Here is a 15,203-nt window from a genome sequence, read left to right as displayed (position 1 = left end):
CTAAGTGGCTTAAAGGTATAGCATGCATAGAACAGTTTACATACTTAGTAATAAATTTCCACAAATCTGCTATAAGTTTTGTCCTGGTTATAATTTCTAATACCTTAATGGGTTTTCTACCACCTAAACAGGATTTATCCCAGGTACTCATAAGTATGAATTCCCTTCATCTAGTAAAGCTAGTAATGATGCTTCCAATCCAATTTAAAAATCATTAAAGTGCAGTGACTTTTATACCCATTATAATTTAGCTCATTTTTGCAAAATTTATTTTAGAAGAAAACAGCTGTGCATTTGCACATCTGTAAATTATGTTAATTACACATCTCTCAAGTGGAAAAAGAGAGGCTTTACCTGCAATGCAATATGTATATCTGACCACACAAATGCTAGTAAACACCTGTGCTTTATATATAATTTCATTTTGGTCTACATAATCTTATGTCACTATTAATCCAGGCTTTTTTGTGATTTAGCTACTGCAAGTTAGTTCTTAAGTAGGCTTTCAGATGGGACTGGAAACTGTAAGACATTTGATTACTCTTAAGTCATCTACTTATCTACAAAGAGAAAACAAATTTCATAGGCAAACATGGTTAATTCAAAATTGGAAAATATGCAAATACTATTGTATTCATATTTAATGATTTGGGCATTGCAAATTTAAACTAGTTCCAGATAAGAGGTAGAGCAATAGCTTGCATTTTATCTACCTATTCATTCAATAAATTAGCACTTTGTCTTATCCAAGCATTTTGAACTTCTGATTACCAAAGTCAATTACTGCCTTCTAGTAACAACTAGCAGTTTCCAAATTAAATTTGTTGGCACAAAATATGTCAATAGAAAAATGTTATCAGAATATAAATATTCAGAACTGATTATTGCTGTTTCATTTGCTAAAACTACAAATCATTCTTTGTTTCTATATCCTTGTTGACTCATTTCCTGACAACCAAAGATGTTTTACAAATAGCTAAATCATTCTTGACTAGGAATTTTCTGTGCATCAACCTTTTTGAATGTCAAGCAACCTGAATCTATCTAAAATTGGCTGTTGGCAAAAAAAAGTCTCTCTCTAGAGAATATTTATGAATGGGCTTCAGGAATGGATAGAAAAGAACATGTGATCAAGTTAGAATTCAACAGAAGAAGCAATGTAAATGCATATGTATGTATATGAAATACACAAATGCAATACGCATATAATTTTCAAAAATTGTTCTACTAGCAGAAAATTCATATCTAAATCATTATACCTCATGGAAAAATTTTAAGGTAATGCTTTTAAAAATGAATTTGCAGATGAGCTTTCACATAGAATTATAATAAAGTCAACCCCAGAAGGTTTACTTCAGGACAACTGTTTTATTCTTATTTGAATATTTTGGACACAAAGTATAATAATATACACACACACACACATATACACACTATATATAATAGATATGCTTTTTCAAGCACCGTTTATTCACTCGCAAGTAGAATATGCATATTGTACAATTTTTAGCAACTCAAGCTTTTGTCTACATTCTTTAGGAAAGTATCCAGGTTAAGGGATGAACGAAAAACTCATTAAGCTTGCAAAGGCTGAAGTTAGCTTGGTTATTATGCTGATTTGGCCAAGTGATTGAACTGACCTGCCCAAACTGTGATTTTTAAAAAAATCACTCTAGAGAGAATGCTGCCTCTGCTAAGAAACCCCAATCATAGCCCTCCACTGAACAACAAGAATGAACTTGTTCTGTTGCCACCCCTTTCACTGTGAAAATGTCTGAGATTAGAGATATGAGACTCTGAAGCCAGACTCAAGACCTAAATGTGGGAAATGACCACATGGATCTAAAACAGCAAAAACTACACAGACTGGACCGAAACCACCCTTTGCCAGCATTTTCTCAACAATTTTCAAATAAAGAGTAAATGAAGACTGCTCCCAGAGCCCACTGTCTATCCTTCCAGTTTGTTATTTATATATGAATAACTAATTGCAATTAGTTGCTCTAAAAGCACACCATATCATTAATCTCAATGCTATTTTCTATTTTAGCTTTTCAACTGAAGTCCACAGAAAGCCCATATATTCCTAACATTTATAGAAAGATTCAAAAAATATAGTGATGCCTTTCAAAATTCTCCACAAGTAATAAACTAGTTGAGAGTCACAGAAAGAAATATTTTTTGAAATATTTTCAGGCACCCTTGCCCCCAATACACACACGTTGACCTCTTCTGTTAGTGGGAGAAATTGAAAGTAAGGCAACATTTAGTCTCATAGTATTTTTAAAGAGCATTGTTATGCAATGTTGCAATAATAGCAAAGGAAAGGCAATTATAAAATCAGTGAATATTAACAGTTATAAGCAAATGATGGCATTCCAGTGTTTCAATAAAAAGTAAATCTTTGAAACCAATAATCAAATATTTAGAATAAGCCCACAAGCCTGTAAAAAAACTAATTTTTTTGCTGACTATTCAGGGATTTAAATTAAACAAATTTTTATATTTGATATGGTCATTTATATGCCAGCATTTGAGAAGAAACCTAACTTTTCCTTATTCAGAGTATGCATAGAATAAGAATAAACTTTGAATCTGCGGCTACAATTTCTAGCCTAATGCTCACAGACTTAGGAGTTAGGTGGATATTTAGGACAATAAACACACATGAACAAAAGAAAATCCAAGAGGCTTTTAAGAAAAAAAATTAAGCACCTACAAGAGTGTACTTTGCTGGTCTTGACATTGAAAGAAGAATATACAGCTAGACATAATTCATCATTGTCTAAATATATAATAAGTCAAGTTACATGTAAAATAAATCTAATCATGGTTAAAAGCTATACCAAATAGCAACATTTACTTTATGGTAATTAAAAATTAAACCATATTAAGTGTAAAATGCAACAAGTGCAATCACCTGTTATATAAAAAAGTTAGAGAAGACGATTTTTATGATTCAATATTAATTGTATTTAAATCAAAAAACCATCTTAAAATTTACTTCTTTATCATGTTGGCTGCTTGAAAATAGGGCGATTGCTCACCTTAGAAAAGAATAAAATACGGCTATTAATTCTATGGGGGAAAGTCTTAAAATCATTACAAATTATAATTAATTTTTTAATGTTCAAGATTTACCATATTTATAAAAATGACAAGCTATTATCATTAGCAGTTTATCTGAAAAGTATTTTTTTTTATTTTAGCACGTACTTGCTCCAGAACAACAAAGGTTGATCTACTTTTAAAAGTACATTTATCTACTTTTATTACTGCAAATCCAAGATCATCCCGCATATACTAATCTTTTACGGCAGAGGTCAGTGAAGTTGTGCCAAAATTCAGTAATTATGTTCTATCTAATATGGCAATGCATTTATCTCATTGCTGGAATTTACACCATTTAGAACAAAGCATTTTATTTAAATGATGACATGTTCATCTAAATTGCCTTGTCATAAACATTTCTCATATTTTAAAACTGTGGACAAGATACACTTTTAAAGCTTTGTTTTCAATAGAGAATTAACATGGATAATTTAGTGTCTCTTTTAAATGGGGGGAAAGAAAGCATTTTATGAGCCTGTTGCATAATAGAAACAAAAACAAAACCCTATCACAATTAAATTGGTAAATGTCCATAACCTAAACTGATAACTACAAATGAATTTCACCTCTTCTGCAGAGTGAAGTAGTTTCCACATTCTAAACTGGAAAAGGTTTTATTTCTAAAAGGATGGGAGAAAGGATGAATGAAGCATTCAAATGTTCTTCACGAACAGTAAATTTAACAAAAATATAATTTTTTAAATTTTTTGAAAGTAATTACATTCTGAATACTGTTTTAAAAATGTCAATGAGGAAAATGTAATCAACATTTTGCATTTAAAAAATTAGCTAGTGATCCTGTCAAAAAGCCTGTACTCTAGAAATACTCGATTAAAATGCAGAATTATAGCAAAGGTAAGTAAATTTCTTAGCTATTTTAGTAATGTGTATAGCAAATTTTGCTCAAAACTTGTTTCTACCTCAACTCAAAAAAATATTTGAGACCAGTCATTTATATAGCGACGATGAAGTTTCTTTCAAACTCAAAAACATATCTGGGAACTCTAAAAGTCCTATATTTTATGACTTTAACTTTGGGAGGCCTCTAATGAACAACAACAATTAAAAAAAATAGCAACATTTTCATTTGAAACATTTCTCCATATATTTTAGAGAAACATTCCGCCAATTTCAAGTGTTCAATAAACTAATTGATTAAAAAATCAAAAACTGAAAACCAAAGACAATGGCATATGTATAAGAGCTAAGATTATATTAAAATAGAGTTCAAAAACAAGGTGCTATAAAAATTATCTTATTTTTTCCTGTACCTGTTTGATAATAGTAAGTGATAAAATAGTCCCACTTTTATCCAAATTTAGAAATACCTACATTATGTAGTAACTACTTTCTAAGAAATATCTAAGATTACATTGAATGAGAAATAAACTTTGAACTCACACAGAAGTAGAGAACTTGTCAAGGTAAATTTCCATATATATGTAGTCTTTCCCAATTTACAACATCTACAGATTTTAATGGATTTGAATATGATAATTTCAAACAATCCATGACTTAATTCAACTACTAGCAAGGTATATATAACATAATAATTTGGTATAGCAATACTGTAAAAATATTTTATATATGCATAAGTTATATACACATGGGTTTATCCAAAGCAAATCAAGATGAATTTTCTAATGCTTCAATTTACTTGAAGGTAATTTTCAGTTTCATTTTTTAGTCACTCAAATTCGCAACATTTTATACTATACAAAAATAAAGGAAGATAAACAATACATATATGAAAAACATGCCTATTAAGACAGGTCCAAATCACATTTCTTTAAAGGAGACTAAATCAGGCTCAATTTTTAAAGGGAAATATAGTATTTTTAAAGTAAACTTTCACCCAAAATTACTATAGAGTAATAAAGTAGTGCATAGGATCATGCTAACTGGTAAATATCTTAAAAATAAAGTAGAGCAACAGACATCTTACTTTTCTGCTGTTATATAAACTGCAATACGTCTATTTTTAATGTCTAAAGATATTTCTGAAAATGGCATTATAAAAACTGAGACTGTCAATATCTTATTACTGTAGTATTTCATTACAACGTATGAATTTAACTCTTAAAACACTGGAGTATAAAACCACCTATCGGCTTACATGACAAATTGAGTTATAATAAAATCAAAATTAACTGTTTCAAAAATTAGATATAAATGCCTTCAAGCGTGAGAATTTTTCACACAAAAAATCATTTTTTTGTTGCAAAGCTGCAATTAAATGAAATCTTTTAAATCATTTAAATGTTCATATACCAACTATTTCTATTAAAACATTAGTTAGAAATCAGACCCAGATATCAATAAAATTTTAAGTTATATAACAAATGCTAGCTTATTTTAGATTCCCAAACACAATGTTGAAAATATTTTAAAAAATCCATTAAAAGATGTTAAGCTTAATTTAAGTGCGCACAACGAAACTTCTAGAAAACTTCATTACTTACTGTTCACTGAGTATTACTTACAGAGATTAACAGTTTTAAGAATTCATCTGTTATTTATCCTGAAGTGTTTTGAATAACCCTTTCATACTGTATACTTCTCAATGAGATGACCACCCCTACTCTGGTTTGCTGAGAAAAACAAAAAAATCGGTAAATCTTCTTTAGGATTGTCCTTGTTCTAACTAACGTATTTTAGGTGGCCACAAGCGAGGAACTCATAAAGATAAAAGCAACAATATGAGGAAAATTTTTTCAAATGCTTGTTTCATATTTACTGTATAAAGTCATTTTGACATGCCCACACAACTGGTTGTGGCAGCTTTCAGACATGATTTCTAATAAAAAAAAAAAAAAAAAAAAATTGCTCCAGGTTCTTTAGAGAAAGCTTGCCGCTGGGAAGTTGATTTTGGCCAAATGCCAAAATCATGTGCAAAGGGGCCTCATTAGGGATTCATAGCAGCCTTCAGCACTAACAAAAAATGTGACCCAACAGGCTAAATCAGCGACTAAAATTAAAAAGTAAGAGACAAAGACAACTTACTTAATATTCCTTCCAAAGCAACATTAAACTTTTTTTGGTAATTAAACCCTTGTTAGTCTAATGCAATGTTCCTCTGTCCTCAAATGATTGTACAATTACTCTTTAAAACTTGTCAATTTCCCTTCTAAATACACTCTTTTTCTGTGGCCGTTTACAAAGATTTTGCGATATAATAAAACTCTATATCCACTATAATCAGTTCAATAGCAGAAAACAAGATCACAAAAATGCAGACCACAGTATTCCCTTAAGATTTAAACAAACAAACAAAAAATAAGCAAACAAAATAGTCAGTACCTTTTAAACTTCTACAAAAGTGAAGATGCATACTCCAAGCTCCTATCGTCTGTCTTACTGTGACAAATCATCTTCATCGCCCAACTTTTCCCCCAAAAAGTAGATTTGATACATAGTCTTACCTAGATGTCTTCTGGCTTTTCTGCAGATCAAAAAGTTTCCTGCCTAAGCACAGATATTCTTTCACGAACCATAAAGGCCCTTTTATGAATCCAGCACAGTAACAGGCAGCTTGCACCACGTTGGGAGCCCAGTGCGTCAGCTCTCAAGATAAAATACATTGCTAATACACAATTAGTGGGAGAGGTTGCCTACTGGAGAATTTATCTTAACGAAAGAAGGAAAAAGAAGCTTTTTCCTTTTTTTTTTTTGCAAAAGCAAAGAGGGTGCGGTCAGATGTTAGGTTTTGCCTGAAAAAAAAGGCCCTCCACTGCACTAGTACCTAAATACTAGCAGAAGCTGCCTGGGAAGAGAGCCAATGGAAGGACTTTGTTTGACCCAGCTGCCAATCTCCCCTGAAGCCGTGCGCCAGACTAAACACTCACACTATTTTAACTCAAATCAGGCTACAGCAGCTGTTTGCTTTCCGGCTCTGAGCTCTGCACCCACCATGGGCTGTGCAGTTCACCCAGCGAGCTCTGCTAGCTGCCTGGCTGAAATCTGTTCCGGGTTGGGATTTGTCATTGGAGAACAAGTTTTAACCCTAATTCCTCGGGGGTAAATGTGGACTATTTGTTTTTCAGCCTTTGGATCTGGTGATTTGGGTAATTGTGTGATCTTTCTTTTTTTTTAAAAAAGTGGTATTTTATATTATGGAGGAGCTTTGCGATACGAAGGTAACTAGCACCACATATTTCTTTGAAATTCTTACCTAATCTCTTCTGATGTGGCCAAATTAACACTAATGTAACCATTGCATATAGCAATCACAAGGTTCCTACAGTACACCTCTAAGAGTAAAGAAAGGACCGCTTCACTGCAACCCACACTTCTTGACTCTGGCAAGATGAAAGTGGTCATCACAGACCAGAGACTCCCATCATTCAAAGAGTACTGGCTGCTCAGAGCTCTGGAAAGTGCCTCTAGAAACAATATCTAAGGATATAATTTACTTTTATTTTTAACATGAAGAGGTACTGGGCCTCCCTGGTGGTGCAGGGGGTTGAATGAAACACTGTGAAGCTGTTCACAGGCTCTCCAGTGTGGGTTTGATTCCCAGCCAGCCAGGGAGATACCCACATGGTGCGGCAGACCTCTTTTGTCTTGCCCACTGTTCCCCTCAGCAGTGTATTTTAGTCATTTGCCTGTTCTGCTTCCTGCTCTGTCTCTAGTGAATCCTCTCACCCTCCCACACCTCTGGCCTGTACCCCAGCTCTTGTATAAATAAAATTTTAAAAAATCTTTAAAAAATGAAAAAAAGACGAAGAGGTACCACGTGGCCTTATTTGCCTTCCCCCAATTTCTTAGCTTAGTTATTAGGTTAAATATAAACTCACATTCTGAACTGTAAACCATTAAAACATGCCTACTGATAGGCATGGAAAAGGAAATGATGAGAAGTTAGTCATGGTTGTACAATTCACGTAATAGTCAAAATTCTCTGATGTCACAAGGAAATGGGATTTGGTCACTAAGATCTATGACACACCAGATAGGAGCCAAACATTGCAAATGTGGCTATTCAATTTGTGGAAGAGTGGGGAAGTCGAGAGGATAGTGCTAACATAGATGAAAACCAAGTCATATTTCTTCTTGACCAAATTCTTACTTAATGGACAATGTTGAGAGAAACAAGCACTTTTTACTTAGGGATTTTAGTTTTCATTTATATTTAGGGATTTTAGGTGGAAGAATGTCTCCTCATTTAGGGCAAACTGTCAATAAGACTTTTATGAGATATCTAGAAACTTGAGTGCCAGCAGCAGGAGGACTGTCTCAAAGCTGTAGAAACCATGATCCACAAAGGCCCCTATTAAGAAGTAGTTGGTCTCAGCGAAGTTGCCAACATCCTGGGGGGGGGGAGAAGGTTTTGTCTAGATTCAAATTCATATGTTCAAATCTTAAATCCCCATACCTCATAAAATGACCATTTTTGGTGAGAAGGTCTTTAAAGAAATAATTCAGTTAAAGGAGGTTGTTAAGGTAGGTTCTAATACATACAATATAAAGAAATAAGGGCATAGACACAGGATGAAGATCATGTGAAGACACTGGGAGAAGATGACCACTGTCAAGTCAAGGAGAAAGGTTCAGAATGGCACCTTGATCTTGGACTTGTAGTGACTAGAATTGTGAGAAAATAAATATCTGTTGTCGACACTATCATATCTGTGGTATTGTTATGGCAGCCTGAATAAACTAATACAATGTCTAAGTAAAAAGGAGTGAATGACCTTATTGTTGAAATGCAGTATTTCTATACTTAGGTGTTTGAACATGTAAATTATGAAGAAACTATCTGTTATTCACATTTTCCAGAAAAGAGGAAAAATTGCACGTATGAAGCAGTAAGCAGAAAGGTGTTGATGGGACTGGATTGGAGTAGGAATACCCTTGTGGTCTATTGCAGATATAATTCTAAAATGACCTCCAAGATACCTACTTCCTAGTGTACACTTGTAACATACATTCTGTACAAGTTGGGCAGAAGATGTGAATATAAGGAGATAGTTGCAGTGTCAGATAGGTGACGGACCTTTAAGGAGGAATCACTAAGATGTTCACGCAAAGTTAGTAGAGGGAGCAAGAAGACAATAGCAAACAAATGCTATTATATATATATATACAAGTATATATTATATATAGTATATATATATTATATATATTATATATATTAAGTATATATATTATATATACTTATATATATATGATATTATTATATATGTGTGCCTGTGTGTGTATCATATATAACAAGAAGAGGTAAGGTAAAAGTGACTGAAATTGCACTACTATGACATATTGCTACAACTCCCACTAGCAACAATTCCCACCAACTGACATGAGAATGTCAACATTCATCCATTCATTCGTTCAACTGTCTTCTCAAGAATTCTAATTAACGCTGACTTTGTGTGGAACACTGGTTTAAGTGTGGTACAGGGGTAAAAATACAGCCCCTAATATCAGGTTGTTGATAATCTAGTAAATAAACTGAAAGCCACACAGCCAATTCTCAAGAGTGTCACTGTGTTCTGAGCACCCTGTTATGTCTAAAGTCTAGTGGATTTGTATAGGCGATAGAGCGTTATGACAATGCTGAAAGAATGAACACATGTTCAAATACGTACAATAAACAAGTTACAATGAAAGACACTATGATGAAAAAGGCCATATTTTGGGTTACTGTCCAGCTTCCTGATGTCACATAACTTAAAGTGCCTAAATGTGTGATTACTTGTGTGAAATTATGATCAATAGCTTTTTAATCTATTTTTGATGTTTCCTTTACTATTTCCCAGGCCAACCAGGATGACAAAAACCATATATCTCTTGAAATGCTAGTATTTAAAGATAAAAATCCAATACATAATCGTTGTGCACCAAAGTCCCTTACTACTCCAAAGTAAATTGCAAACTGAACTACTGTGGCTTTCACTTTAAGCAAGATATACTAATAATAACACAGTACTTTGAACACCTGTTTCCTCATGAGAAAACTCATAAAACACTGAGAAGCAATTTCAAATAAATGTTAAATGCAAATGGAATGTGATCATGGAACAACTCAAATTATTACAAGGAAAATGATCTTAAACGACTAATATTTTCCATGAAGGTCATATGTAACGATTTAAAATAAAAATATAATTGTCAAGAAACAACACACAATTATCAAAATAGAATATTTTTTACTACCTGGGGCAGCAATGGAGATGCACAGGACACATATCACACATATACAAACATAGTGTGCATTTAAGTAATGGAAAAATGATAAACTATTCTAATTAATCTTATTAAAAATTTTTAAATGGCATCACCTTCCCACTGTAAGTTTGGTATTTTTTTTCCTTAAACCGTTCCCTGCTTCACACCATTTGCTAGATTTATGAATCACTTTTTTAAGGCCTCTCCATAAGTATTTTTATATTTTATCAAGTATAATTTATAGTTTCAAAAGTATTAAGAATATTCTGAATACAAAGAAAAATATAAATCATGAAAAGCTCTGTATCTGTAAATAGCATTAATTAGTAGTGAATAACCTCCCAATAAATTGCCAAATTAGCTTGGTTTTACAAGTGAACGATACCAAACTTTTAAGAAAAAAGTAATGTAAATTTCTCCTAATAGCTTCAAAAAAATAAAAGGGGAAAAATACTATTTAATTCATTCAATGATACTAAGGAATGAACAGGATTACTGAGCTTACTTCATTATCTGCTACATTAAAAAATAGTATGTACATAATTAATATGCATAGACAATATAATGTCCAAATTAGATAAAGTTATTACAAAAAAGAACAACTATTAACATGTGGTGTGTCATAATCATGGACACAAAAATGTCAATAAAATACGAACAAGTCAAATTCACAATGTGTAACAGTCCAACATTAAGTCATGATAGAAATACACAAGTTAGAAATAGAAACAGGGGCCTCCCCAGTGGCGCAGGGGTTAAGTTGCAGCACTATGAAGCAATCCGCAGCTACGGCAGCATGAGTTCAATCCCTGGCCAGGCACTTGACCTACATGGCACAGCAGACCTTTCCTGACTCACCCGCTGCTCCCCTGAGCAGTGTATTTCAGTAGATCTGCCTGTTCTGTTCCCCACTCTGTCTCTGGTGTATCCTCTCACACCCTCCCCCACACACACACACCTCTGGCCCATACCCCAGTTCTTGTATGTATAAATAAATAAATCTTTAAAAAAACAGAAGAGAACATCTTCAAAATTTATGATGATTGTCTGCAAATCCTACAGCTAACATACTTCTCCCTGAGTAATTAGATACTTTTTACCTAAAATCGGGAACAAGGCAAGTATATTCCCTGTCATTCTTACTCAACATCACACAGGAAGTTCTAGTTAATAAAGTCAAACAAGAAGTGGAATTAAAAATACAAATATCGGAAAAGAAAAAAGCTGTCTTTTATCATACGTGATTATTTATATCGAAAAACCCCAAAGATTTTTTTTAATAAACTACAGAATTGAAATTTTAGTTGTAAACAAAATGTAGTATACATATATAGAGAGGTTGATTTTTAGTGATGTACACCTGAAACTTACATAATGTTAAAATGCAATGTTAATTCAATAAAAAGAGCAATTATAGCAAGGTTTCAAGATACAAGGTTAATACATAAAAGCCAAGTGCCAGTAAGAAGATGAGTAAATTCTAGGGTCTAATGAGCAATATTATGATTATAGTTAATAGTACGGTATTGTATATGTCAAAATTACTAAAGAAGATCGAAACACAGGTATGTTCTTGCTCGGTCGACTGAGAAGGCATAAAAGCAATTTTTCTTGATTATTAAATGAGCACACCTAAACCCATATCTTAGCTACTAACACCATCCTCCAACAAAAGGTACTAGAGCTCCTTGGAGAAATGCCTGGTTCTTGGACTTGGCAGGAAATGTGCAAAACGGGCCTGAAGCATCTTGTAATACCGTAAAGTGCCAAAATATAAAAAATAAACAATGATGGGAATATATCAAAGGGATATGGAAGCCAACTGAAAGAGGTTATAATGGCCAAAGTTAAAACAGTTTGAACAATAAAGTAGTGTTGAATTATATCCCAAAGTATAAAACAAATATCCATGAGCCCCTATTGATATAATTGACATAAAGTAATGGTTTCATGTATAAATAACTTGGAGCATAGACAGGCCACACAGAAGAATTACATATACATGGATATAGTCTATAAATATTTGTGTGTATATCTCATATCTATCTATCACTCTATTTTAATTTTTTAAAGATTTATTTATTTATGCGTACATGAGCTGGAGTGTAGGCCAGAGGTGCGGAGGGTGAAAGGATTCACCAGAGATAGAGTGGAGCAGAACAGGCAAATCTACTAAAATACACTGCTGAGGAGAGTAGCTGGTGAGGAGAGGTCTGCTGCACCATGTAGGTTAGCTCTCTGGCTGGGAATTGAACTCTTGACTACAGTGGCTGGTGATAGCTTCATAGTGTGGAGACTTAACCCCTTGTGCCACCAGGGAGGCCCTCTATAGATTTTATTTTTAAGGAAATGGAGCAAGAAAAATATTTGAAACCATCACAATTTAGAATAACTGAAAAAGGATTGACTTAATGTCATGTGGTGTTATGGATGAGACTGTGGAACAATAGAAAAGGGCTATAGGGAAAACCTAAGGAAATCTGCAAAAAGAATTGACCTTAGTTTATAATGATGCATCCACTAGGCTTGAATAACAAATACATCATATGAAAGTCATGAGAATATTGGTGTGGAGTACTATCTTTATAATATTTCTGCACATATACAATGGTTCTAAAATTAAAATTTTATAAAAATGTACTAGAAGAATACTTAAATAGAAAAGATGATCAGTCTAAGTTTTCTATGGGTATGTTACTCAAATATTTTCTTAATTGTAGGAAATAATATTCAGAAAGCATTCTTGGAAAATATATGTTAAAGAAATAAAACTATTTCTTTGCTTCCTGAACCTGTTTGCTCTTTAGTTATTTTTTCCCTTCTATATATCTGATTTTATTTTCAATACTTTTAATGCAGATATTACTTAAGTTTACCTCCTTAGTAACTTTTTTTCTTTTCTTACTGTACTCACAAATCAAATTCACTCTTACTAATCAGCTGACAACCTCCAAATCTTCAGCATGTATATCTCTATAGTGTTGCAGATCTTATTTTTTTTAATGTCCATGTGTACCCTACCTCCATTCCCAAAATAAAGTTTGTTCTTTCCTGTCCAATTGCTCCTACTCTGTTTAACAGTCAACTGTTCTTCTTTGCCAGATAAATGACATCAGCAGATATCTCAATATTTCCAAGTAAAACACTGGCACAAAAGGGAAAACATGGAATATAATTCAGAAAAGTAGAAAGAAAAAGAAATCATGAGGAGAAACAATTAAAAATAAAAGGACAGTCAATGGATAATTAATACTTCTGAAGGATCAGAACAAATACAAAAATCAAAGATATCAAAGATAGGATAGCACTTTCTCAAGACTAATGCCAAAACAAATAATTCACCATGTGTCTGGCAAAACTGATGCAGGAAAATCTAGACCTAGACTGCTGTAACAAAGAAAAAATGTTAATTACACTTTTAAAGGACAAATCTCATTGTCACTGAGAGAAAGAATGTGCATGTGCACACATATGTGTTATACACAAAGAAAAAAAAACAGATTACCCACATTATTTCTTTTTGAAAATCTAACAATATCTATATAACATTGGAGGTGTCTGATGGGTTTTCTATAAGTTCTTGGCTGCAAACATTTTGGCTGGAAAACTGGTTGTAAGGAAATTTTGCCATAAAAGATAAAGTAATGATTAATAGTTTGTTTTCAATTTACACAGTACTTTGATTTTTACAGTATATAAACTTTAGCTTCACAATAGTGTATACGGTGAAGGTGGTGGCCTTAATAGATGGTAACAAGTTCTTAAGTGTACTTGATTAAAAAATGTCAATAAAACTGCAAGTGTGCAATAGGAGTGTAAAATCAGATTGCACAACATAATAGAAAATGATAAATGTTTGCAAATCCTTTATGAGCACAGCCTTCCTCCTACATGTCAAAACCAGGTTTAACAAACTATGGCAAATATGAAAGAGGCTGCTAGTAATTAACGACAGTCTTCTAAAGCATTAATGATCATTTCCTTAATTAATTTAGAAACAATAGCTTGTTTTCTAATGCCACTTTAACCAAATGTATCAGACATTATTAAAAGTTGGAAGCTGAAGAAGAATCAGGCTCTATCTATCTCCCCCCCAAAAAAACTGTTATGTGATTCCCAGCAGGTAGAAATCTCCAAATGCAAGAATGCATATTTGTAAGTGAGCTTTGTATCATATTGTAAATGCCTTCTATGCTGTCAACATGTTCTTGCTACATTGTCACATGACCACTAATTGACAGTCCAAAGTTCTAGGGGAAACATTCAACTCTTCATTTCAAAAGTCTATTTCTATAGACTCTTGGGGCAAATTATTGTCATCTGTTAGTGCAATAAATGGAGGAAATGTGCAACAAAATTTCAAAACAAACTATTTAAACAAACTGTAAATCAATTATTTTATCTTTTAAAGCAAAATTAATTTACAGTCAATTAGTTATGCAGAAAAAATGGTTTTCACAAAGAACCTACTGTGAAACCACCCAGAAATCAACATCGGGATAAATTATTTTGAATAATTTAAATTTCAACTATAAAGGTCAGAGGTGAGTTATTATGCTACAACTGATAGTATCATAACTTATAAACTAGCCAAAATTCATTTCACATGCAAAAGCAATACTTTCTAAGACTTAAATGTTCTCATCACACAAAAAGAAAAAGGTAAATATGTAAGGGGATGAATGTGTCAAACTACTTTGGTTGACTTCAGGGATCACTGTACTACCTTGTGGAACACCATGTTCCTCATCTTAAATATATGTATTTTTTCATTTTCCAATCATCTTTCAATAAAGCTGGAATAAATAAATAAAACTAAAAAAAACAAAACAAAACAAAACTCAGTATAGAGGACTTTATTACTCCAGCTGGACCCTAAATCCAGAAATCCAGATGTCTCTAGGCAATTTTCCCTAGAGTATTGC

Source organism: Talpa europaea, assembly GCF_964194135.1.
Source record: "Talpa europaea genome assembly, chromosome: 4".
Classification (NCBI taxonomy): Eukaryota; Metazoa; Chordata; class Mammalia; order Eulipotyphla; family Talpidae; genus Talpa; species Talpa europaea.
This window is presented reverse-complemented; position numbering follows the sequence as displayed.